This window comes from Eptesicus fuscus, chromosome 14 (genome assembly GCF_027574615.1).
Source record: "Eptesicus fuscus isolate TK198812 chromosome 14, DD_ASM_mEF_20220401, whole genome shotgun sequence".
In the NCBI taxonomy this organism is placed as follows: domain Eukaryota; kingdom Metazoa; phylum Chordata; class Mammalia; order Chiroptera; family Vespertilionidae; genus Eptesicus; species Eptesicus fuscus.
In genome coordinates, this window is record NC_072486.1 from 40759893 (window position 1) to 40784220 (window position 24328).

The window sequence follows — 24328 nt, forward strand, 5'->3', positions numbered from 1 at the left end:
CTTTCACTAAAATTAAGCACTTGACAACAGAATGCAGATACAATTCTATAAAATTAAACATATGTGAGATTTCATGTTGATATAAAATAGATTTTTACTTTAAAAACCGGCAAAGCTACTGACAAGAAACTAGAAGACCAACTAACAACTACAGAAGACAAGATCAACAAACATACTGCATTAAGAGACCTTCCAAAGAACACAACTTGTATGTTAAAGATTTAGGGAGATCACTGGAAAAAGAGATGAAGCTCTCAACTACCTTTACAAAAATAAGGCTCTCTTACTAATTCCGATAAAATTAACATATGATTAATATATGAAGTGGAAAATATATTGGGAGGTGGGAGTGGGATATTCTTTGTTCATTTTATGAACTGTATTACAGACGCAACAATGATAAATTTTGTTCAACATACTGGTAAGATAAAATTAATTTTATTTTAACAATGTATAATTATTTTTATTTCAAGAAATGGCCCAGTTAAACATTTTTCTGTACTGATGTGAAATTTAGGTCCCTATTTTAAAAGATTCACATTAACACTTTTCTATTCCAGTAAAAATTAGATAAACTCAGTTATATAAAAAGAGAAAAGGGAAGAAAAAGACTACAAAACATACAAAACTGCGTGTGCAATTATGAGTGATTTTTTTGAAGGTTAGAATTAAACAATTATTATTTGAAGCAATGCAAATATATTAGTAAGAAAGATTTTGAAACATATGCTAATATTAATCTATGGATTACTATTGCTTTTTTTTCTTTTTTTTTTTTAATCCTCACCCAAGGGTATTTTTCTATTGATTTTTAGAGAGAGGGACAGACAGAGAGAAGAAATATCAACGTGAGTGAAATACATCAATTGCTTGTCTCCTGCAAGAGCCCCGACCAGGGCCCGGGCGAGGGAGGGGCATGCAACCAAGGTACAGGCAGATCCTTGACCGGAATCGAACCTGGGATCCTTTGGTCTGCAGGCCGATGTTCTACCCACTGAACCAAACTGGCTAGGACTGCCAGGTGTACCGGTTAATAATGTGGATTTTGTAATCAAAGAAAACATGATAATTTCAAGAGAAACATCAACAGTGCTTTATTCAAAGTAATGTCCATCGCTAGCTACACATTTCCCCAACTTTCAGGTAATCTGCGGATACTGTCCCAATAGAACTTTTCTTTTTTTGAGGCAAACCATTCAGAGACCAAATTTTCCACTTCTTTGTATGTTTTGAAGTGCTGCTCAGAAAGTGCATGTGCCATCGATCAGAACAAGTGGTAATCTGAAGGAGCAAGGTTTGGTGAATACAGCGGGTGGGTTAATACTTCCCAGGCAAGATCTTTTAACGTGTCTTTAACTGGTTTTGAAATGTGTGGTGATGCGTTATCATGAAGCAAAATTACTTTGCCGTGTCTTCTGGCACATTCTGGTCGTTTCAAGATCAAAGTGTGGTTCAAATTGATTATTTGTTGTTGGTAACGATCAGTATTAACAGTTTCACCTGGTTTTCGAAGCTCATAATACACCATACCTTCTGATCCCACCAAACACAGAGCATTGTCTTCTTTCCAAAGCCATTTGGCCTTGCAGTCAATGTTGATGGTTGACCTGGATCAACCCTTGATTTTGTGTGTTTGGGATTCTCAAAATAAATCCACTTTTCATTGTCAGTCACAATTCAATGCAAAAAAGACTTCCTTTGGTGCCACTGAAGCAACATTTTACTGGTGACTTTTCGGTTTTCCATTTGTCTTTCTTTCAGTTGATGTGGCACCCATTTTCCTTCCTTTAAAATCCTTCCCATTGCTTGTAAACGATCGGAAATTGTTTGCTGAGCAACGTTTAATCTTTCTGCAAGTTGTTTTTGAGCTTGACACGCATCTTCATCCAATAATGCTTGTAATTGTTGGTCTTCAAACTTTTTCGGTTGACCTGGACGTTCTTCGTCTTTCACATCAAAATTATCACTTTTAAAGCGTTTAAACCAGCATTCACAAGTATCTTGAGATGGAGCATGTTCACCATAAGCTTCCTGAAGTATACGATAACTTTCAGCAGCACTTTTCTTCAAGATAAAGTAATGTATTAAAACTTCCCACAAGTGCTCTTTCTTTGGCATGAAATTCGACATTTTTTAAGCGTAAAAATACCTATGATGTTAACACCTTCAGAAAATTTGACATATGAAGTTTTGAAACTTGTTGTCAATACAACAAAACAGTATACATATCAAATCGCACATATATCAACATATGTGTAACTACATCTATTGAAAAAAATCCGCATTATTAACCTGCTATTACGATTGCTTTTTGACCCATCTAGAGATAACGAGGTCAAATTAAAGAAAAACCCCTCTATCTCACTTAAGAAATATATCTGGATCCCTATAATGTGCTGAGACAAGATTGAATAGTAAGTTTTATTGATGCTTACTATATGTCACTTCATTCAATACATAATATAAACTACAAACTAATAATTACCTTAAATTTCTGGAGACTAAGATTAAGTAACTTTCCTCAGGTTAGAAAACTAAATAATAGATAAGTCATCCTTTAAACCAAGACTGTCTACAAAGCCCATGCTCATTACTTTTAGTTATGCATTATCCTAAAGAGACTTAAAATAACTTATACGCTAGAAGAAATAAGCACCAAAGCAATGAAAAGAGGTGCACTGATGCAGTATGCACCAGGTGCTTTAGAAGGCAGAAATACAATGTGGGAAAGACAACAGGCCTGGCAGACCTGGGGAGAGTATGGTAATAATAGTTTCACAGAACACAAGAACCTCACAAGGAGAAAAAAAAGACAGAGATGACAATACAGTTTTTGGAAACTACAAATACTATCTAACAATTCATGAACTTTTAGGTATAGAGATGAGACAGTCAAACGTTTAGTTATAATATTTAATTTTCTTTTTATATATATTTATTAGAGGCCCAGTGCACGAATTCATGCACAGGTGGGGTCCCTTGGCCTGGCCGGCAATCAGGGCCTTCTTGTCCAGTATCAATCCGGCCAGCTGACCAGGGGGAGGGACCGCAGGAGGTTGGCTGGCTATGGGAGGTTGGCTGTGGGAGTGCACTAACCACCAGGGGGCAGCTCCTGCATTGAGTGTCTTCCCCCTGGTGGTGAGTGCACATCATAGCAACCAGTCGTTCGGTCATTTAGGCTTTTAGATAGATAGATAGATAGATAGATAGATAGATAGATAGATAGATATGTTCTTATTGATTTCATAAAGGAAGAGGGAGGGAGAGAATCATCAATGATGAGAGAGAATAATTGACTGACTGCCTCCTTGCAAATCCCACACTGGAGATCGAGCCCGCAATCTGGGTATTTGCACTGACTGGGAATCAAACTGTGACCTTCTAGTTCATAAGTTGATGCTCAACCTTTGAGCCATGCTGGCTGGGCTATAATATTTAATTTTCAATGTAAGTACATATTTAAATCCATGCTATCGAATATTATTTAGAAAGACTGTTTTTCTCCACCTCGTGAAAAAAGTTTATTCAAATGATTCACACGCATCTTTTTACACTGTACTCATCAGTAGTCACTTCTTTAGTCTAAAGTCAGTTTTCTAAAATATATCATCTTTATTTCTAGGCTGTTTAAGTTATCCTTTTTATTTAAGTATATATGATACTGCAACTGGAACTGTTAAAAAAGAACTATTATAATTTAGTTTTTCCATTAGATTTTACATGCACTGGTTTTACGCGCACACCCAATCTGGTAAACATAATTACAAAACTGGTGTTAAAATGCCTTTGCCTTTCGTATTACTTCCACTAGTGAATTGTGAAAATATCTGAAACTAAACACTGATGGAAAATCATGTTAATTTACAATATGTAATCACAAAGAATTCTTGGCTATTCAAAATAAAGCCATTGAAATAGCTGCCTCTAAGATGAGAGATATTTACATGCTTTTCTCTGGTGGCTGATTTCTTAGGGAGGAGAGTGCTCACCTTATATTCCAGTAATCACAGTACCTCTGTATTAACTTCTATATGCACAGGGTGGGGGAGGGATAAAATAGGTCTTACCTATATCAGTGACTCTCAAATTTGCTGTGTATCATAATCTCCCAAAGAGTTTGTTAAAGCACTGACTCCTGGGATCCATCCCCAAGTTTCTGATCCCATGGAATAAGGTAGAGTCTGAGAAGTGGCATTCTTTAAAATGTTTCCAGGTGGTGGTGATGTTGCTGGTCCAGAGACCTCACTTTGGTCCAGATTATTCTAGACCTTGTTCATCATGTTAAGGGTTTGGATTTTATTCTCAGGCTATGGGAAGTCATTGAGAAATTTCAAGCAGGGAAATGATATTACAAGATTTGTGGTCCTTAATATATCACTCTGACAGCAATATGGACAATGGAGCTTTCACATATAACGTATTTCATATATTCTAATAGGTATACTTTTCACATGTATAATTCCTAATAGCAGGATGCATCTTGCAGTCAATGGTGTTTCATAGTTTAATAGGCAGTGAATTGTCTTTCTTAGTGGTAAATAAAATAATGGTGTGCATTATAATTTACAGGTGGCTGATTCACTAAAAAACAGTATCGTTATTATACAGTGTTGCTGTAAGAGGGAAAACACGCTTCACTTCCATTTTATACATGAGGACTTAGGACAGTATAAGAGATCCAGCCTCCATGGCTAGTAAACAACAGGTCCAAAATTATAAATCCAAAAATTTTGACACATAAGCCTGACATGACACTGCTTACAATAATGACCTGTAGGTTGGTTGCAGAGAGAAGGGAAGGAGATGAGAGCAAACCAGAACACTTCAACAACAGGAGCCAAGAAAAGATTTTATGGGTACCAGGTGTAAAATACCAAATTTAAGCAATTAAGATGAATCGCTTCAAGTTTTTATTAAGAAACTATAAATAAATGAAAACCACCAAATGTACCACCTCCACACATGTAGAGATAGAATCAAACAGCAGTTTGGGAACACTGTTTCACACAGTGCTGCAAGATACAAAAGATGACATAATGTCTCTGATGAGATAGACAATGGTTTCAAGATTCACTTTAAATTATAGCAGGTGATACCATGAAGTAAGCTTTGTGCCAAGATGGGTCCTGGGCCTGATGGGACAGCCACCAGAATGCCGTGCACCATCAGCTTTCTAAGAGACTACCAGAAACCCAAGATATTTCAGCAACAGCAGCAACGCTCAGAAAAAAACAAAAACAAATAATTGTATGCATTTGATCACATTTGTAACTTTCTGAAATGCCATTCTGTAGGCTGATAATATCGTTTTTAATTCTAAAACGTAAAGGAGAATAAAAATCTAACAAATATTATTTGTCATAACATCCTACATATTCCCACTCCCTATTGCCAGTCTACTATTAAAAGATCTACTAAACCATGCAATCTGCTCAACACATCCTGGAAAGCATATTTATACCTTTACTTGGATCATTTAAATGTTCTAATCTTGATAATCCATCTATTAGGACTGTGCAAATATTCTTCCTCAAACAAATCTCCCTTGCTAAAGCAACTAAGCATTCTGAGGAGCGAACCATCTGAATTGATGAATTATCATAAGGCCCAAAAATAGTTTTCATCTCTGAAATGAACTCTAAATATACTCCTTAAATCTCATTCAACTTCTGACTAGAAAAATGCAAACTGACTTAAAAGTGGCCACAAACTTTTGCTGTAACCTTCATCTATGTTTAAAAACTAGACTTCCTTGCCCTAACCGGTTTGGCTCAGTGGCTAAAGTGTCGGCCTGCGGATTCAAGGGTCCCAGGTTCGATTCCGGTCAAGGGCATGTACCTTGGTTGCGGGCACATCCCAGTGGGGAGTGTGCAGGAGGCAGCTGATCGATGTTTCTCTCTCATTGATGTTTCTAACTCTCTATCCCTCTCGCTTCCTCTCTGTGAGAAATCACTAATATATATATTAGTGATATAAAAAAAAAAACTAGACTTCCTTGACTGAAGTAAAGAGTTGTCACAGGTGGTGTCTATGTGAGACCCGCAGGTGCTGTATTAAGGCTGCAAGTTACACCTGAAGAACCTAAGAAAGCACACCAAGAGCAACCTACCAAGATATTTCTATTTTGACCGCTTGGTATTATATTCATTACAAACTTTAAAGTCTTGGACTGATTTAGGGAAAAGCATTTAAATGTTAACAGCCAATAACAACAGCAGTACATTCTGACAATTAAAGCATTAAAAAAGCTACAGTATTATTCCGTTTGACATAGCTTCTGAGCAAAATAACCCAGAGTTAAAGGCAAGGCACATAGCTAAATCAACCCCTCTGTCAGTAACTATTCCCCCAACCAGACAAATGACAAGAGGTTCTAAGCAATGGCTGAATTGTGCTGGGTAAACAACAGCAAAGCAATATTCTTTGGGATTCTAACTTGTGGCAATTAACATCATTTTTAAGTCAAAGCAGGTTCCCTTTAAAGGCACTGCTTGCCTCGTCCAATTTCCTAATAGGTGGCTATCAAAATAACTAGACCATCATTATTTTTCTCATCCCTTAGTTGTAAGCAGATGGTGATAAAGCATAAAGCATCCTGAAATGGAGATGTGGTCTGTCCCTGCTCGTGGGAGACCAAGGCCCAGGCCCACAGCCAAGGCTCACTTTGGATGACTCCCACTCTGAAGGAGTCACTCAAGGTACCAGGCAGCAAACCCATAGTGGGAGGGGGCCCTGGCTACAGTGTTAGGGCGCTTCCAGTAGCCCAATGTCCCAAGACTGTTCCAGCAGCATGACAGTGGCCTCTGCCTCTCCACCTGTCCCCACCTTTCCTGTTGTCCCACCACCTCCTGCAGTCACTCCAATGAAGTGTATTTCTAGTTAAAGGAGTCACAGTCAGTGTGTACTGCTTGGAATGCAGAAGCCTGATTGATAGGCTTCATCACTGTAGTCTATATTTTTGTTAAAATTAAACAATTTTTGAAAACTTAGTTGTTTTGATTTAGTTTTAATAACAAAATAATTTCATTAAGTAAAATGTTAGAAAACAGAGGATAAGTACAATGAAGAAAATAACATCATTTATAATCCCACCACCCAGACAGAACCAACCAAAATCATTTTGGAGCACACCCTTCCAAGCATTCTGCCAAAATGAACATTTGACCCCAGAGAAAAAAGCATGGACACAATAACCACACTGAATATCTATGAAGCCATTAAGCCAGAGTGAACACCTAAGTCATCAACCAATACACTTCCGGGAGTGAAAAGGCTTCTTTCCCTCCCTCTCCTATTAATAAGTAAGTCAAGTGGCGTGGCCTGCATGGCTCAGTGGTTGAGCGTCGACCTATGAATCAGGAGGTCACAGTTCAATTCCACATGTCTGAGTTCCAGGCTGATCCCATGTGGGGCATGCGGGAGGCAGCCAATCAATGCTTCTCTCTCATCATTGATCTCTCTCTCTCTCTCTCTCTCTCTCTCTCTCTCTCTCTCTCTCTCTCTCTCCTCTCTGAAATCAATAAAAATATTTTTTTTAAATAAGTAAGCCAAGAAAATATGTAAATTGGGGCTATACCAGGCAAAGACAAGCCAAAAGGTTAGGAACCCCTACTTTAGAAATACTGCTGTTCATCAGAAGAGCCTATGGATTATAAATTCTTACCTAGTATGATTTATTTTTATCAGTTGGCAAAAGGGGGAACAAGAAGATAAACCAATCCAAAATTTTAATAAAAAATTTCTAAACAAAAAATTTGCACTTGAACCTTTTGCACTCGGATGTCGAGTGTGACTCGACACAGTTAGCATTGGTAGCAGCTCTTTTTATACTCTTTGAATGTATCAATAATTTGAAATATTAAAAAAATCCAAATAAATAAGTTTGTATGAAAAGAAACTCCAGTTTTTTATTCTACTGCCGCGCTTTGTAAAATCTGGGGTATTTAAAAAATTAAATCCCGAGTAGAATAAAGGAATCGAGAAAAAAGCAAGCGAGTGCAAAGGGTTAATTAGCAACAGCAAGTACAAAATGTAGATATCACTTCTTCCTTCTGAAGTTAGAAAAAAATGTTGATATAATTTTTCTTTGCACAGGAGGTAAACACGCATAGAACAAATGACTTTTTTCCTGAATTATCAAGGCACACTGAAGCAGTATGTCATTCTTTACCCCCCAAAATAATATATCCTTTGGGTTTTCCACCTATAAGTGAGCCAGAGCCCTTAAACAAGTTGGAGAGGAAAAATAGCCTGAATATCAAAATACAGAGGTGAACAAAAGTAGTCTTAGAGTTATAATATAAAGAAATAACACAATAATTAATAAATAATACAAGAATAAACTGTTTCACATACTAACCTCTGTCAGCCTATTTTTGTCCACCCCTATATATCGTTTCAAATATACTCTTAGGATTAGAGAACATGTGATGGGAAGAGAGCAATCATTAAAACTGTATCTAACAAAATCTAATTGGAAGTAGATTTAGGAATAGCACTCTACTATATAAAGCAACAACAGAAAAACCTTTAAATTATGAAAATTACGGTACAGATTTAAATGTATGATACATGGTGATAAGAATAAGAAAGTCAGAGTTCCCTGAGATTAATATTTTCTCCATCTTTTAAACTAGGATCTTGCTTTTTGCCTTAGTCACCAACTGTTCTTTATCTTCTCACCTCTTTCTCAAAAAAAAATTTAAAAAAATAGTAGTATTCTTTTTTGAAGATGAATCCTGCTCACATTCCCCAGCTCTACAGATGGCATTTCAGCTATAGTACACTAAATTCAATCTCTAGATCAAATACATTGAGCGCAACCTAAAAAGGTCAAAAGCAAATACCCTATAAACTTTATTTTTATCCTTTTATGAAAGGACAGTGAAATAATTGTATCTGGAAACAGTATGGAATGATCATATTTTAAGACATTTCTTTACACTGAGTCCCATGAATAAAGGAAGGGTATAAAAAAATCATGTGAGGTGCCATATATTATTCCTTGTTTATAAAGTTCTCTACGTATAAATCCTGGACAGAAATTACAAACAGGCAGAGAGGGAGGGAGGGAGGGAGAGAGGGAGGGAAAAAAAACTTTAACTTTAAAAGCCAAAACAGAGATATAGTTTCAGAAAGTATAGGGTGAACTAACAGCTGACCTTTGAACCCCACTTATCTCTGAAAATGGAAAGATTTCTGGGCAGTGAGAAAAAATACTACTTTGAAAAAGTTTTTGGAAATGTATTTTTCCCATGTGTTGTTTTTTAAATATGCTCTTGATTTGTTTACTGTAGGCTTTAATTGCCACAAATAAAAATATTCACCTGATATTTACGAAAATATTTATTGAATATTTTTAACCATACATATATATTTACCAAATATTTACCTAAGTGCTTCAGATACTTAATTAAAGTAACCTTTGTCAATACAATTTCAGTTCACAGCCTGGAATTGTTATTATCATTTTGTGTGTTTGCCTTTTTGCCAAACTGGAAAAGTTTAAAGGCAAAGAGATGTAAAAACTCTAAGTGAAAATACAAAAATGGTGTCAGAATACAAAAGAAATTAACCTTTTAAGAAGACATGGTAGGTAAGGAAGGGATGCAAACTTCTTTTTGCAATTTTGCTTCTAAACAACTCTAATTCTGATACCAAAATTAGATAATGACAAACGGGTACAAACAGGACTGTAGGGCTAAATTTAGACATTCCTTCTCTGCAGCATCTACCTAGGTCATTTATTGAATGGTTATCTTGTCTTAAAAACTTTATGTACATTACCTCAGTTAAATCTCATGATTACCCATCTTGTATGCATTATTATATATTTGCTTCATACAGATACAGAAACTAGGGTGCAGACAAGACTGCCTACTTGTCCAAGGTAAACAAAGCAATTGAGTGATCCAGCTCATTAAAAAATCTGGTCTGATTCCAAAGCATGTGATCATTTCTCTGTGCCAAATTCCCTGTCACAAAACAGTACCACCCACCACCTCCTGAACATACATTTTACATACTTTATCTCCTTAAATCCTCAACACTACCTGTGAGGTCAGCATTATCACTTTTATTTTAAAGATTAGGAAAACTAAGACTTAAACAAGCAGGTAGCTTGTCACAATTTAGCTTCTGGTACATGGCTCCAAAATCCATATATATATATATTCTTTTCAATATATCATGCTGCTTTCCATTCTATATTTCTACTAGAGGCCAGTGCACAAAATTCGTGAACGGGGGGAATGTTCCCCTCAGCCCAACCTGCCCCCTCTCCAACCCGGGACCCATTGGGGGATGTCTGACTGTCGGTTTAGGCCAGATCCTGGGGACTGGGCCTAAACTAGCAGTCGGACATCCCTCCAACAATCCGGGACCACTGGCTCTTAACTGTTCACCTGCCTGCCTGCCAGATAGCCCCTAACTGCCCCCCACACTGGCGTGGTTGCCCTCAACTGCCCCACCCCTGCCAGCTTGGTCACCCCTAACTGCCTCCCCGCCGGCCTGGTAGACCCTTACTGCCCCCCCCCTGCTGGCCTGGTCACCCCACACTAACCCCCCTGCCGGCCTGGGTGACCCACACAGCCTGCAGCTCAGTCGTTTAGTTGCCCCTCACTAACCCCCCTGCCGGCCTGGTCATCACCCCATGCAGCCTGCTGCTCAGTCATTTGGTCATCCCTCACTAACCCCCCTGCCAGCCTGGTCACCCCACACAGCCTGTTCGGTCGTCTGTTTGGTTGTTTCGGATGCAATGGTCGCTTACCCTTTTATATATATATAGAAGATAAATCTATCATCACAAGATGACCCCTTCCTTTGTAGGAAACAGTGATTCAGTACAGGATGAAGATCAAGTTAGACATGATCTTTTGTTACCCTTCACACCCTCCCATCAGCTCTCCCAACCAAACCTCTCAAGGATTTACATTATTTTCAGTCACTCCTTCTATGATCCCTTTCAAACAGTTAAGTGAAAAAGCTGGAAAATATTAAAAGGAAATCTGGAGAGAAACCAAGATGGCAGCATAGGTAAACACCTAAACTGCTGCCTCACACAACAATTTCAAAACTACAACTAAAAGACAAAATGTCTATCACCCAGAACCACAGAAAAGCTGGCTGAGTGGAAGTTCTACAACTAGAAGGAAAGAGAAAAGAACATTGAGACGTGCAAAAGTGCTGAAAAGCTGAAGTACGGAGGCGCGCGAATCGGGCTGGTGGCGGGCGATTGGATGTGCTGCTTTTTTTCAACCCGAAGGGAGACAAGCTCTCGATTACTCTGAAATCCAGTTTCTGGGGAGATGCTGGGGACCCTAACTCCTACGGGGAGAAGCTGGACCATCTCCCATCAGGTCAGAAAGTGAGGGTGACTTTCTTGCAGAGGTGCGCCCAGCAATCATTGTTTACTGCGCTGGGGTGCGGGACGCGGGGACGGGGAAACTCGGAGACACAGAGAAGGCTAACTGGCAGCCATCGCTGTTTGCCACACCCTAGCCTAATGACGCCCTGAGACTCCGCCCCGCACAATCTACAAACCCACCCAAGCTCCACACAGCGGCTTTTGCATATAAATGGCTTGCCCTATCGCAGCTTAACCAAACAAACTGCAGCTCTGGTCAGACAACTCCAAAACCTCCAAACCCCAAGCAAAAGAGGAGAAAACTGTAGTTCTCGCTGTAGCTCCTGCTGGGTGGCCTCAGACAGTAGCTGACCTGCACCCCATTGGAGATCCAGAAGCTAGTGTATCTGTGTGAGACGACACCAGATTTCAACTACTCTCATAAGGGACACATTCAAGAGGCAGACTCAGTGAGCACCAAAGCCCCACTGAAACAAGTCCTACCCCATTAGCGTGTCTCCAGCACAGCAATTCTTCCATTATAGACACAGCGGGTTCTCACAGCCTATTGGCCTGGAGGTCAATTTTTCCCAGTGACACCACAACAATCAAGACTTAACTACAACAAGGCTGTACACACAGTCCACAAAGGGGTGCACCAAGAGTGTCCACCTCAGGTAACTGAGAGGCTGACCCATTGGACCATATAGGACACCTAGCACACAAAGCTACCCTACCAACTCAGGGAAGCAGCGAAATGAGGAGACAAGGAAACAGATGACAAACAAAAGAAATGGAGGAAAACAAACGACTGGATATAGAGTTCAAAACCACGGTTATAAGGTTTTTCAAGAATTTCCTAGAAAAGGCCGATAAATTTAACGAGACCCTTGAGGATATGAAAAAGGACCAACTAGAAATTAAACATACACTGACTGAAATAAAAAATATTGTACAGAGACCCAACAGCAGACTAGAGAAACGCAAGAATCAAGTCAAAGATTTGAAATACAAAGAAGCAAAAAACACCCAACCAGAAAAGCAAAAAGAAAAAAAAATCCAAAAAGATGAAGATAGTGTAAGGAGCCTCTGGGACAACTTCCAGCATACCAACATCTGAATTATGAGGGTGCCAGAAGAAGAGAGAGAGCAAGATACTCAAAACCTATTGGAAGAAATAATGACAGAAAACTTCCCCCACCTGGTGAAAGAAATAGACTTACAAGTCCAGGAAGCACACAGAACCCCAAACAAAAGGAATCCAAAGAGGACCACACCAAGACACATCATAATTAAAATGCCAAGGGCAAAAGACAAAGAGAGAGTATTAAAAGCAGCAAGAGAAAAACAGTTAGTTACCTACAAGGGAGCACCCATACGACTGTCGGCTGATTTCTCAACAGAAACCATGCAGGCCAGACGGGAGTGGCAAAAAATATTAAAAGTGATGAATAACAAGAACCTACAACCAAGATTACTCTACCCAGCAAAGTTATCATTCAGAATTGAAGGTCATATAAAGAGCTTCATAGATAAGAAAAAGCTAAAGGAGTTCATTACCACCAAACCAGTATTATATGAAATGCTGAAAGGTATTCTTTAATAAGAGGAAGAAGAAAAAAGTAAAGATAAAAATTACATATCTATCAACAAGTGAATCTAAAAATCAAGTGAATTAAAAATCTGAGGAACAAAATAAACTGGTAAATATAATAGAATCAGGCACATAGAATGGGAGGGGATTGATAATTCTCAGGGGGAAAGGGGTGTGGGGGGCACGGGAAGAGACTGGACAAAAATCGTATACCTATGGATGAGGACAGTGGGTGGGAGGTGAGGGCAGAGGGTGGAGTGGGAACCGGGTGGAGGGGAGATATGTGGAGGAAAAGGAGAAACAATTGTAATAATCTGAACAATAAAGATTTATTAAATTTAAAAAAAAGAAAAGAAAATCTGCCCCCAGGAAATGGTCATCAGTACCACTGTCAACAATCTGCCATACTCTGCATAATCTTACTCCAAACCCAAACACCAAATCAAGTTTGGTATATTTTTAAAATAAAAAATTAAATCTTTCCCACTGTCATTTCCATATTGTGTCATTATCAGCTGATTGATGACAAGCAACATTTCCAGGTCTGACATTCCATCTATAAAATAAACAAAATGATCTTGAATGACCCTTTCATTTTAGAGCTCTCAGTTATCTGATGTACACACACCCACTCTTCCTTTGCCTGCATGTGCAGAAGTGCTGGAAATTTATTGGACAAGGGGGTAGGGAGTGGTAGATAAAAACCCCACAGTATGCAAAGCAAAGTAACCATTAGGTTCTGCTGTAAACACAAAGATCTACTCACAGGCACACACACAAAGTCAATCTGAAACAAGCAACAAAAACAGTCCAGAGCTTATACTTTGACAACCCAAAATGAATCATCTATTTTTAGCTCAATACACTCAAGAGAGGAAGAAGACTGGTCTGCAGCAGCCAACTGGTCTGCAGCAGCCAAGTGAACAGCTAAACAACCAACTGGGCTCACTAATAAGTCTCAGGCAAACTGGAACTCCTATCCTTAAAAGTAACCTTGGCTTGACTACAACTATAAATTTAATATAAGGACAGAAAGCTATGAAGTCTTAAAGCGTGCCAAGGAAGTAGCACTTCAAATATGTAATTCTACTTTAGTATTTTACTGATTCCGAGAGAAAGTATGGCTAAGGCTCAAAAAAGCCTGGACATCTTTACATTCTAATCTTAATTCGCCAAGTCTAGATGACTCATTTTACAGTTTAGAAACCTGACAGAGGAACAAAAATGGCAATATTAAAATTAAACTCCTAAAGCCACTTGTGAAACAACCTTAAGTAATAAATGGTGAATTTAGGGCTGTGAACAAAGTTAAGAATTTTAATACACTCTAAATTTGATGAAAGATACAAAGTTTTCAATTTTAATTATAAAGAATATATTATCTCTAAATTACAGCACATTAATAAATACCTGCAGTTCAACAGACTACCTAAAATTAAATGAGAGAACTGGTATAAACAAAATTTTCTCAACCCAATCCAGGGAGTTTTGCCTAATATTCCAGCTGCTGGCATCACTCAGATGCAAGGGAAAGAGCACTAGACAAACAGGTAGCCTAAACCAAAGTCCCAACTCTGCCATTAATTAGCTGTGTGTGCCTCCAAGGCTCCAGGGCTCATGGCTCACAGGCAATTCAAACATCAGGTAGGTATTTCTAGAAGGACACAGTACTACCAAAAAAGAAGCTGCTGGAGACCCCAATGAAAGCAATGGGAGTCCTTTAAGGTTTCTTATCCCAAGCAGGCTGGGTAAAACAGGTACAAAAATAATCATTTGGCAAAGCTTTTCAGAAGACAGTGAAAGAAGATACTGCCCAATATATTCTAATAAGACAAATAGCCCTGGCCAGTGTGGCTCGGATGGCTGGAGCATCATCCAATACACCAGAAGGTGACGGGTTCAATTCCCAGTCAGGACACATACCCAAGCTGTGGGTTCAATCCCTGGTCAGGGTGTGTATGGGAGCCAACCGATTTATGTTTCTCGCTCTTCTCTCTTCTCTCAAACAGATGTAATTTTTCTTTTTTTAACCCTTTGCACTCGCTTGCTTTTTTCTCGATTCCTTTATTCTAATGCTAACGTGTCGAGTCACGCTCGACATCCGAGTGCAAAAGGTTAATATATTTTTGTTGATTTCAGAGAGGAAGGGAAAGGGAGAGGTAGAAACTTCAATGATGAGAGAGAATCATTGATCAGCTGCCTCCTGCACACCCCTACTAGGGATGGAGCCCACAGTCAGGCATGTGTCTTGACTGGGAATCGAACTATGACCTCCTGCTCATAGGTCAATGTTCAACCACAGAGCCACACCGGCTGGGCAAGACATAACTTTTTCTTAAAGAAAATTTCCTCACCAATTGGGAAAGAACAAAAAGCCTTTATTCAAATAAACATTTGTATCTACTATATGGTCTAGTGGGTGACAGGCAGCTTCTCAGTATCCTATCTAATAAAAGAGTCATATGCAAATTGACCATCACTCCAACACACAATATGGCTGCCCCCATATGGACACAAGATGGCCACCACAAGATGGCCAGCAGGGAAGGGCAGTTGGAAGGGACCAGGCCTGCAAGGGAGGGCAGTTGGGGGCAATCAAGCCTGCAGGGGAGGGCAATTAGGGGTGACCAGGCTGGCAGAGGAGGGACGTTGGGGGCGATCGGGCCTGCAGGGAAGGGCAGTTGGGGGGGGGGGGGGGGGACCCAGGCCTGCAAGGGAGGGCAGTTAGGGGTGACCAGGCCTGCGGGGAAGGGCAGTTAGGGGCAAACAGGCTGGCAGGGGAGCAGTTAGGCATCAATCAGGCTGGCAAATGAGTGGTAAGGGGTGATGAGGCTGGCAGGCAGAAGTGGTTAGAGGCAATCAGGAAGGCAGGCAGGTGAGCAGTTGGGAGCCAGCAGTCCTGGATTGTGAGAGGGATGTCCGATTGCGCGTTTAGGCCCGATCCTACCGGGATCGGGCCTAAACGGGCAGTTGGACATCCCTCAAGGGGTCCCAGATTGGAGAGGGTGTAGGCTGGGCCCTTACTGAGATAGTAAGGTCCAAGCAGAGTGAAGAGCCTGTCATGAAGATAAAAAAGGTTGATAGGACCCACAATGGTGGATCAGGTGGAGCTCCAGATTAGGAGTTCCAGACTGGAAAACCTTCTTAGCTACACTAATGAGGCTCTTTTACGAAAGTGTTCCTGGAGATGGTACAAAGGGCAAAGGGGAGAGGTTAGTGGCAGTCAGGAAAGAGGCTGAGCAGCACTGGAGGCTGCAGGTAAGGAATGGCAGAATAAAAGCAGTACAACAAATTCAGATGAGAGCAGGCAGGTTTGGGAAGGACTTCTAAAAAGGCATCATCAATAGGACCTAGGGATCAAGTAGATGAGAACTGAGAGGAAAAATGAGATAGGTAATGCTGAGTCTTTGGGTCTACAGAGTTATAAACATTCACTTTGTAAAATTAAAATAAGCAGATTGGCCCTTAGAGGCAGAAGGGCCATTCCCAGGTATGGTGGGGCCCACTGTTAGAGAGCCTGCAGGGGAAGAAGTAAAATAAACAAGTCTGGCCGATGGCAGTGGATCCAGTAGCTACAGCAAAAGAAAACTTGAAGGTTACAAATACACATCAGCAAAAATCCTCAAGTATTTGCTAGACTTAGATAAGGGAACTTCTTTCTATCTTTATAGAGACCTCACAAAGTTTCCTGTTACCTTCTACTTCCTTTTGAAGATATTTAAGATGCCTATTTAAATCCACAGAGGCAGGTTATACGTGAGTAATTTTTGTCCTTGGCCCAGAGTCCCTAAGGATAGCCACAAACCAAAGGAATTACTTATTCTCTCTCCCACACTCTACTATAACTAGCCACTGGACATATTGGCCATATAACCCTTCTATTAGCACAGTCAGGAAGACTAAAAGAGATAATGAGCTTGGTTTAGGGCAGGTTAAATTTAAGGTCTCAATGGACATTTAGGCAGCTGGATAATCTGTAGCTCAGAATGGAGAGTTGGAGATAGAATTTTGGGAGTCGTCAGCGCATAAATGATATTCCACACCATGGAGAAGAGCAGCAGACCTAGGAGAGAGGCCCTGAGGAGGGGCTGATATGTGGATAAAAGAAAGACAAAGAAACTGAAGGATCACTTTCAGTTTATTTTAGATCCCAACTTGTTTCCTAACAAAAACAGAAACCTTTTGTATTAACCAGACCTATGCATTTCAGTGCCAGATACCTTAATACTGTAAAAATTTATAAATTTTACCAATTTCAATTGGTAATAAGTGAAGTCCTATTTCATGTGCCTAGGACTATCAGGAGAAAAGGGACTGACTGCACCTAAGTGCCATTTGCTGATGAGGGACATTTCCAGATAAAGGAAGTTATTCCCTGTATGTGAATGGTTTGCAGCTCAAATGCCATCAAGAATCAGCTAGGTGCCGAAACCGGTTTGGCTCAGTGGATGGAGCGTCGGTCTGCGGACTGAGGGTTCCCAGGTTCGATTCCGGTCAAGGGCATGTACCTTGGTTGCGGGCACATCCCCGGTAGGGTGTGTGCAGGAGGCAGCTGGTCGATGTTTCTCTCTCATTGATGTTTCTAGCTCTCTATCCCTCTCCCTTCCTCTCTGTAAAAAATCAATAAAATATATATTAAAAATATCTTTTTAAAAAAAAGAATCAGCTAGGTGAGCGTGCAGCATTAAGATGCATAGCAATAATTGTTGTGTCTTGGTTCTACTGGAGTGGGACTGTGCCTCTCTTATAGGCTTTCAAATTCAGTGTGTTTTGTAGAGCAAACAGAAGCCCAGGTACCTGCAATAGCATGTGAAGTAGGAATCAAACCATGTCTTCATGAGCTCATAACCACAGCACAAGGTGGCATGCTAACAAATGTTTCTTTTATTTTCTATCACCAAAGTCTTTCTTCCTTCCATTAACCATTTTTCTCTACAGATGAAGTGAATACATTGTGTTGTAAAAGGAGGCACTTTTTAAACTGATCAGCTCTATGACTTTGGGTAACTTATCTCTAATCCATCTGTAAAACAAAGATGATATTGCTATGAGGAGTAACTGAAAGAATACTTGGAAAAGGCTCTGGACTCAGTGAACATTAGGCATTCATGAAAAATGAGGAAAGAAGAGGAGATGATATGGAGTAAATGATGAAAACCCTTTTTATGGGGGTGGGAGGGTAATCCTCATTGGAGGATATTTTCACCATTGTTATTCAGAGAAAGTGAAAAGAAAGTAGGGAGGGGGAGAGAGAGAGGGAGGGAGAAAGAAACATCAATGTGAGAGAGACACATTGACTGGTAGCCTCCTGCATGCAACCAACTGGGAGTGGAGAGCAAACCCCCAACCCAGGTACATGCCCTTGACTGGGAATCGAACCCTAGACTCTTAGGTGTTCGGGCCGATGCTCTAGCCACTGAAGAAAAACCGGTCAGGGCTGAAAATCTTTCTTAGCTACATCACTGATATCAGTGTCATTAATGTCTACACAGCTATAAAAATCACTTAAGTGCCATACACACAAAAAAAGCTAAACCTTTCGTTGGCCTCTCGTTTAACTGTTCAAAGTTTTTAACTAACAAAATGTATTAAACAATAACTAAAATGAAGTTTAATTCTTAGTATCTGAATTGACTGTGCTTTTGACCTTTTTTAACATCTCCTGAAAAGGCTGCTGCTACTTAAAGGAAGTAGATACTGTGATCCCAGGGGATCAGAGTCACATTTATATTTAAACACTGGTCCTCTTGCCAAAGAAATTGCATAGTTCTCTTCAAATAGAGATTTGGGATTAAAAATCTTTATGCTAAACCAAGATGGGCAAGAAAAGGGTATAAGAGTCGGCCCGGTGTGGCTCAGTGGTTGAGCATCACTGAGGAACCAGGAGGTCACGGTTCAATTCCCGATCAAGGCACATGCTCAGATTGCTGGTTGATCCCCAGGGGCGGCGGGGGGGGGGAGGGGGGGTGCAGGAGGGCAGCCAATCAGTAATTACCTCTCATAAATGATGATTTGATCTCTCTCTACCTCTCCCTTCCTCTTTGAAATCAATAAAAACATTTTTTTAAATAAAGAATGAAAAGGGCGTAAGAGAACAAAAAATGTGAATTTTGTCCTTGTGTGCTAGTTATATTTACTCTGTTTCAAGGCCAAGGCTGGCATTCCTCATCTCTTTGCCTTCTTGACGCTTACACCTTGAAGTTACTGAAGGAAGACCTGAAGAGCACAGACCCACTAAATGCATGCAGCCTGACTCAGGACACCTTGTACGTGAAAACACTCGACATCTTTTGGTATCCAGAACCTGAGGCAAGGCAGTAGGAGCTGCAAAACATGGCTTTCAGCATATCTTGACCAGTAACAGGTATGTGTCACTGTAAAATCATACACATACTGTTTTTCCTACCCATGAAGTGGGAATAGAACCATCTATCCTATACACCAGGAATGGTTTTTAAAAAACTAAACTAGTAGTGAACAGGAGAATCTGCTGTAAAACAAAAGGCATTTCTTCTATGCTCTGGCTAGAGCAGTGCCAAAAGAACAATACCAGTATAACTTACAGTAACCATTCTTGGTTTTCTTAAAGAGAAAGAAAGCTGGTCAAACCAATGCTCCAACACTCTAAATTTCAATCCTATCTGGAACTTTAGAGGAATCACTCCACTATTTGGGGTATCAGTTTTCATCATGAACAAACAAGGGTGGGGGGCAAACTGGACCTTCAAATTCCAGTCTTGCTGTGATGTTTTTATCTACATATGCCTATTCAAAACAACTAGTTAAAAGCTAAATGGTATGAAACAAGACGTAAATCTTCTATTTCTTTATATAATCTTTTGCTGCCCCTGTGCTTTTTTAAGGCATCACCATAAAGTTGAGCAAATGTTTTTCTAGTGTTAAATAGACATTATTTTGTTATCACATGCCCTTAAATGCAAAGAAAAGAGAAGAAAAAAAAACACACTGATGTGCTGCATCACTGGGGAGAGGCTGGCTATGCTGGCCTTGCTGGGGAATACAATGTCAGTCACATTTGGAGATATACCAGTGGTAAGGCGTGGTGCCGCTGAACCCTTAGTGGGAATTTTAAAGGTCAAAACTATAAAAAATACCCAATCAAATCAGGTCGCCAGACAGAACCTCATCTTTAGAAAAAATTAACACTTTTAAAACATTAAATTTTAAATAAATTTCTTGGGAAATGCTTGATTCACATTAATCTAAAAGTATTTCTACAGTCCTGGCCAGTGTAGCTCAGTTGTTTGGAGCGTTGTCCCTTTGGTGTGAACAAGCTCAGTTATGTTGAACCAAAGGGCAGAGGGTTCAATTCCTTGTCAGAGCACATGCCCAGATTATGGGTTCAATCCCCAGTCGGAGCAGCCAATCTCTCTCTCTCTCTCTCTCTCCTCATTCCTGTCCCTTTTTTTCCTCTCTCTCAAGTCAAATTTAAGAAAAATAAGACTTTATAAAAGTATTTCTACAAACAGATCCGTTATAATAATCTTATCCTAAGAATCAGAAGACCTTTTTAATGTTCTCTATAAAATCTGACTTCATTAAACAATTGGGTGGATGAACAACAGGTAAATTTTACTACTATGATACAGTTCAGTTTTTGTCACTAGCTGTTAAATATTTTATAGCAACTCCGAGCGAAGCAGGGGTACATAGCAGTGAAGGGACTAGAAGTAAGGATGAACCACCAGGCAATGCACAAGTCATTACACCAAAACACAATTTCTTGACTTGTTTGCTTTGAAATAAACTCTTGCATCTATTTTGAAATGGATGCGTACCAAGATATCACCACAGCAGTAAATAAATACACTCTCTTGGTCCAACTACAAAAGCCCAGGGAAAAAATGAGTCCTAAACTAAGGAGGAAATCACATTCAACAGACCAAGGTGTTTATTATATCACTAGAGGCCTGGTGCACGAATTCGTGCACAAGTGAGGACCCTCAGCCTGGCCTGCAGGATTGGGCTGAAAGCAGCTTTCCGATATCCCCTGAGGGGTCCCAGATTGCAAGAGGGCACAGGCCAGGCAGAGGGACCCCACCGGTGCACGACTGGGACCGGGGAGAGATGCAGGAGGTTGGTCAGCTGGGGAGGGACCACGGGAGGGCTCCAAGGCAGGTCCAGCCCATCTCGCTCAGTCCCTATCAGCCAGACCCCAACAGCAAGCTAACCTACCGGTTGGAGCATCTGCCCCCTGGTGGTCGGTGCACATCATAGCGACTGGTCGATCGGTCGACTGTCTATCCCCTGGTGGTCAATGCACATCATAGCGAGTGGTTGAGCAGACTTAACATATCATTAGCATATTACACTTTGATTGGTTGAATGAACAACTGGACGACCAGACATTTAGCATATTAGGCTTTTATTATATAGGAACAGTCAGCCAAGGATTCTTCTAAAAAAGTCTTTCATTTATTCAAACAGACTGTCAAATTATAATTGAATACCCAGTAAGAATAAAATAAAGGGAAGCATTTTTTAATCTCTTAAGAAAATGAAAACGATTGAGTTAAACAACAAAACTTTTCTTTCTCAATTCTGTTTAATTCCATCAGACTTACCTTTCAATAAATAAATAAATATAACAGAATTCAACATAACTGTGAGCCTTGTTCAGCCTTACATTGAAGAGGCTCCTTCAGCAGGCTAAGGATTATCCTAGCCCCAAGAACAAGGTGTTCTTTTGATTCTGGGTCCAAAGAGTATAACAATAATTGTTAGTAAACTTTGTCAGGAAAAACAAAAACAGGGTGGGTGAGGGGACAAGAACTGAGTTTCAAGTCAGTATTTGGATTTTGTGTGTCTGTGTGCTCTGACTAAAATAGGAAGACGAAAAGAACAAAGTGAGAATAATCGTGTGTGTGCGCGCGCGCGCGCGCATGTGTTGAATACCATAAACTATATGTAATCTAGCTACTATCTTTATTTTTTTTAGCATATACAATACATTAGAAATTTGTCTATATCATTTTCTCTTTTCCTTTAAAACCAAAAATTTAAAAACTAAATTGATTTTACAATTAATAGATGCTGTTAAATTAGTAGAACATTAAAAAGATTTAAAATTCATTAAGTGATATGATGGCAGATAATTAAGCAGTATTCCTCTCCCTTAAAGGGGAGAACTAACAACTTTATCAAAGGACAAATAACTACAGAATACAATTCCCTTCAAATTACCCAATATGAGTTAAAATAAAGGAAATAAGGTGTTTTACTCATACAGTATAATATTGTCAGCATAGGAAGAGAAAAATAATTTTTAAATGAAATAGGTGGAGCTCAGGAAAGACAAAGAACAATAAAGGAAACAATACTCGCCCTGGCTGGTGTGGTTCAGTGGCTGAGCATTGTGCCATGCACCAAAAGGTCACCAGTTCAATTCCCAGTCAGGGCATGGCCCGGGTTTGGGTTCAGTCCCTGTCGGGGTGCATGTGGGAAGCAACCAATTGATATCTCTCTCTCCGCCCCCCCCCCCGCTCTCTCCCCCCCCTCCTCAATAAAAACATTTTTTTAAAAACCGTACTCTTTTGTAAATAAAAAAAGGTTAAAATAACTATTCAGAGGCATTCTCCTATTTAAAAAGGTTCCATGGTTTTTTAATTTTAAATTACAATTAAATCTTAAGTTTAAATGTAGCTCTTCAGTCATGTAGCCAGATTTCCAATGCTCAGTAGGCTGTCTATATTATAGACTCTTCCAGATCACTGCAGAAAGTCTATGGTACAGCACTGGCCTAAATTTTAAACAATTTATAGAAGTAATACTTTATGTATTCGAGCAAAGACTTGTCACAAATTTTATAGGAAACTTTGAGACAAACATTTCAAATTATTAACTATAAATGGGGAATACTGTCATGATGATGCATATGTAACATTAAAAAAATACATAAGGTAGCCCGACCCGGTTTAGCTCAGTGGATAGAGCGTCGGCCTAGGACTGAAGGGTCCCCAGTTCGATTCTGGTCAAGGGCACATGCCTGGGTTGTGGGCTCGATCCCCAGTAGGGGGCATGCAGGAAGCAGCCAATCAACGATTCTCTCTCATTATTGATGTTTCTATCTCTCCCTCTCCCTTCCTTCTGAAATAAATAAAAATATATTTTTTAAAATACTTAAGGCTCAATAAGCCAACCACCTGTCTTTAGAAAGGAGCATCTCTACCCATCCAAATAAATAAGGGACCACGCTCTTTTTAAAGTCTGGGAGAGAAATACATTTCACAGCCTATCTTGGTAATCTACTTCAATGTTTAATACAGCACCAAGGAATCCATCTGCCCTCTGCCATTCAACTGGTAAAGAAATACTGCCATAATTTTTCCACCCATTTCCAGAGCAAGTGAGTAACATTCTACCACGAACTCTGCAGCGTGTATTGCAACCCACTCATTCTAGAGGGGAAAATGGAGTTGGTTAAGGCTTTCCTGAAAGACCTTCCTTCATACCCACAGGAGCATGTGCATGTTCTAAACATGGGCATAACATCTCCCTTGCTACAACCTTTCAGTGGCTCTTGGAAATTTTCAGCATAAAGTTCAAAACCTTACCACTGAATCCTTGCCACAGGGCACATCTCTTTTTCACCTATTTTCCCAACCTTTCATCAACCTCTTTTCCTAGCCTTATGGAATTTCACTCTCTTACATGCTGTTTCCTCAGCTTGCAATGCTAACCTGAGGGTTTGGACTTAATATTCCAGTCCTCCTATGTACAAAGCACACAACCCTCTGCCACCATGCCCTCCAAAAAGACTCAAAATCCAGCAAGAAAAATATATTTTGCCAAAAGGAGGATCTTGACTAAAAAGATGATTAAATTTTGCAATAAAGTCAGTCAATACTTACTGAACATCCACAAGGCTCTGGTTTAACAAGGAAGGTTGGAGAATACTAATTTCTGCACATCTTTAGTAAAAAAGGAAACCAGCCATCTATGTTGAATGTTTTGTCATCTGTCTGGTGTGAAAAGTTTGGATCATATAACTTCTTGAAATCCCTTATAAAATTAAGATTCATTAGTAGAAACACTAAGTACACCTTAGGCAGTTCATAAATGCTTGACTAAAGACCAGAATCTACTGTGTCTTGTATCTTGTTAAAGTTGATTACATTGACTTCGCTGTCATCCTACCTAATAATAGAGTAATATGCAAATTGACCGTACCTTCGCTATGCCCACGATTGGCTAGGAGGCGCGGGGGGGCGGGACTCGGGGTGGCCAGGGTGGCAGATTGGGCCGGCGGGATGCTGAGCTCACGTCGCCAGCGGCAGCGCGAGCTCAGCGTCTGCGCCATGGCTGTGCTGCAGCACAGAAGGGGCCTCTTGGACAGTGAGCCCACGTCCCACCGCTGACCATCAAAAGCG